This window comes from Aethalodelphis obliquidens, unplaced genomic scaffold (genome assembly GCF_003676395.1).
Source record: "Aethalodelphis obliquidens isolate GAN/ISIS:26980383/991018 unplaced genomic scaffold, ASM367639v1 scaffold23, whole genome shotgun sequence".
Classification (NCBI taxonomy): Eukaryota; Metazoa; Chordata; class Mammalia; order Artiodactyla; family Delphinidae; genus Aethalodelphis; species Aethalodelphis obliquidens.
The window spans coordinates 8,961,930-8,964,859 of NW_020837967.1; positions in this window are offsets into that span (position 1 = coordinate 8,961,930).

The following is a 2,930-nucleotide window of genomic DNA, read 5'->3' on the forward strand; positions in this document are numbered from 1 at the left end:
GCCAGTGTGCATGCTGAGGGCCAGGGACAGCAGCTTCCAGGCCTTGTGTCTCAGGGGCCTCAGTAGGAACCATGGTTGGAGCTGGATTAGGCCCTAAGGGTCAAGTGGGTAAACTCCTCACCCTGTAAGCGTGAAGGGCATCACCATGTCCTCAGGTGGCCCCTGCTTTCCTGTCTCCCCGGCTTCCCAAGTCTCCCCAACTGCACACACTGCACTCCATCCCCAGGCCACATGTGCTCTGCTAGACCCTCCCAGGGCCAGCTGGCCATGGGCCCCACGAAGCAGCCTCAGACCGCGGCTCCTTTTGCTTCTCCTTTCTACCCTCGCGTCTCATTCCACTGGCCAAGGCCTTCGGGCTGGGCTTTAACCAAGGGTGGGTCTGCTCCCCTCCCCTGAGCTGCTCCTAAGACTGGGCCTTGGCCAGAACCCGGGTGCTGATGCGGCCCTGCTGCCCCCCACTCCCACCCCAAGAGCTGTTACGGTCCTTGGAGGAAGGACCTTCCAGATGCTGTCTCACACCCCCGGCTGTGGGGCCTCTCCCGCCCAGGAACGCCTGGTCCTGGGACTGCCCGGAAGATGCTGAGGCCCCTGCGTTCTCTCACCCTGGGCTTGGGGTGCCTGGAAGCCTTGCCGTGTCGGTTTTCCGTTCCCTGGTGCACCACTGTCCACAGGCTTCTCCCCTATCGAGCTTGCTTCTTTATGCCTCATTTCCAGGCTCCCCTCTTGGTTCCAGCTTGGTTCTCTGGAGCAGCAGAGGACACAAGTAATCCCCTGCTACGAGGGAACTCTTCACAACTTCTCTGCTGCAAGCTAAGCACCCTCACTTATGCTGGTCTCCATACCGAGCTCCATGATGGTGTGCACTTTGCTGGGAGGCACCACCCGTGGGGACCAGACTAAGTGTTCAAGTGCTCAGAGCTGAGGAGGCTCACGACCTGCCTCTGAGCATTTGGGGTGAAGGAGGAGTCTACGTAAGACAAAGGTTTGCTTTTGAGTCCAGTCCCTGGTTACGTTTTTGGTGTAAATGCAATTCTTTCACGCTCAGCAGCAACACCCAGGGAGGCCCCTCGATTCTCAGCTCAAGTCCATGTTCTCGGTGCTCCCATGGACCAAGTGAGGGGATCCTCCAGGCTCTCTGGAGGCACGAGAAAGGCCACCTGCTCTTTTTCTGGAAGGAAGAGTACTGAGGGCATCTTCCCTGACCCTAGGCTGCAATTGCTGGGGCAACAAGAATGTGCTCTGTGGAGGCAAGCTGCCTACAGGCCGCTGTGCTGCTGTGCGCTGAGGGGTCTGCGAACATCTCAGGCCAAACCTCCTTCCAAACATGACCCTGACCTCAGTGGCTAAAATTCCTCTATTTGGGGCTCCTTTGGGTTTGGTTGTGCAAACTGGTGTTCTGGGTGGGCTCACAGGTTTCGAACGCCTCTGCTTTTCCACCAGACAAACCAGCAAGAGGCCTTTCTCTCTGTGCAAAGGGGTTGGGTCACAGGTCTCGAGCTCTGGTTGGAAGGAGACAGTCTGAAGGGCCCTGGAAGTGGGAGGATCAGCCCAGGAGACTGGGAAAGGCAGGGCCACGGGGAGGAAGCGGGATTTGGAAAACAAATGTTTCCCACTGTGCCCTCCTGGAGACCTCTCTCCCCCTCTGGTGGTGTGAGTTCTGGGAGACAGAGGGTTTCCTAGGGAGTAACATGGATGGCAGCACTTTGTCGTGTTGTGACAACTGGTGTGTGTGTGCGTGCATGTGCACACGTGTGTGCACGTGTATGTGTATGTATGTGTGTATGAGTGCATACACGCATATAGACGTGTGCGTGTCTGCACGTGTACATGCATGTGTTCCTGCACACGTAGACGTGTGTACATGTGTGTATGTGTATTGTGCGTGGGTGTTGTGCATGTGTATGTGTGTGCATGTGTGTGTGTGTGCATGCCTGCACGTGCACCGCAGGCTGCAGGAGCTAAAGCTCTGGGCCCTCACTTGTCAGGAGGCCTCTCTATCTCCAGCCCAAGCTGAACTGCAGACATCTTAAACAAAAATAATTTTGCTAGCTGCCTGAAATGAACCCGACCAGGTTACATAGTATCTCTTGCTGAAAAATAACTGGGGCATTGTTGTGAGGATGAAATGAGACAGCTTCTCTGAGTGCCATTCACTGGGCCTGACATATTAATTTAAGTGTTTGATAAATACTATGTGCCTGCCACCAGCACCAATAAGAACCAGTACTCTAAATGTTTCTCTCTTCTCTCTGCAGCCGAAGAATAAGTCCTTTCATGGGCATCGTCATGGCTGCTTGCCCCTGGATGACAACAGCAAGCTCATGGCAGGCTTTCTTTCCTAACCCCTTTCAGCCACCAGCTTCCTTTCAGATGCAACAGAAGCTGAGGCCAGCAGGCGGGTGAAGCTGGCAGGCCTCCTGCTTTGCCCCAGCTTCCTTTCCTGGGCAGAAGGGGAGTGGGACCAGCAGGAGGGAGCCCTTGGCCATGACCAGAGCTCCGCATCTGGAGAGAGAGAGGATCTGGGGAAGACCCATGCGCTTAACCCGTCTCCCAGGCAGTGGTCCCCCAGCCCTGAGTCTGCAGAGGGTTCATTCTGCAGCGGGGGAGCCCAGACAGCAGAGCTGCCCTGTTCCCTGTCAGCCTGCGGCTGCCGTAGCACCTGACACAGGGCAGCCAATGGTGGACCTTTCACTACTCTTGGGATTGCAAAAGTGTCCCCTGAGTGAGTCTGGACCCCAAGAGTATATAGAGCCATGAGTGAGCAAAGGAAAGGAACAGCCCGCCAGAAGGGATCTGACCTGTGGAAAAACAAGAATCCGCAGAGACATTCAACCACTTGAACCAAAAGTAATAAAAAGTAAAATCGAAGAGAATTATGGCATAAAAATACTTTGTGGAAACAAGAAACATGACTCTTGCGTTTAAAATTT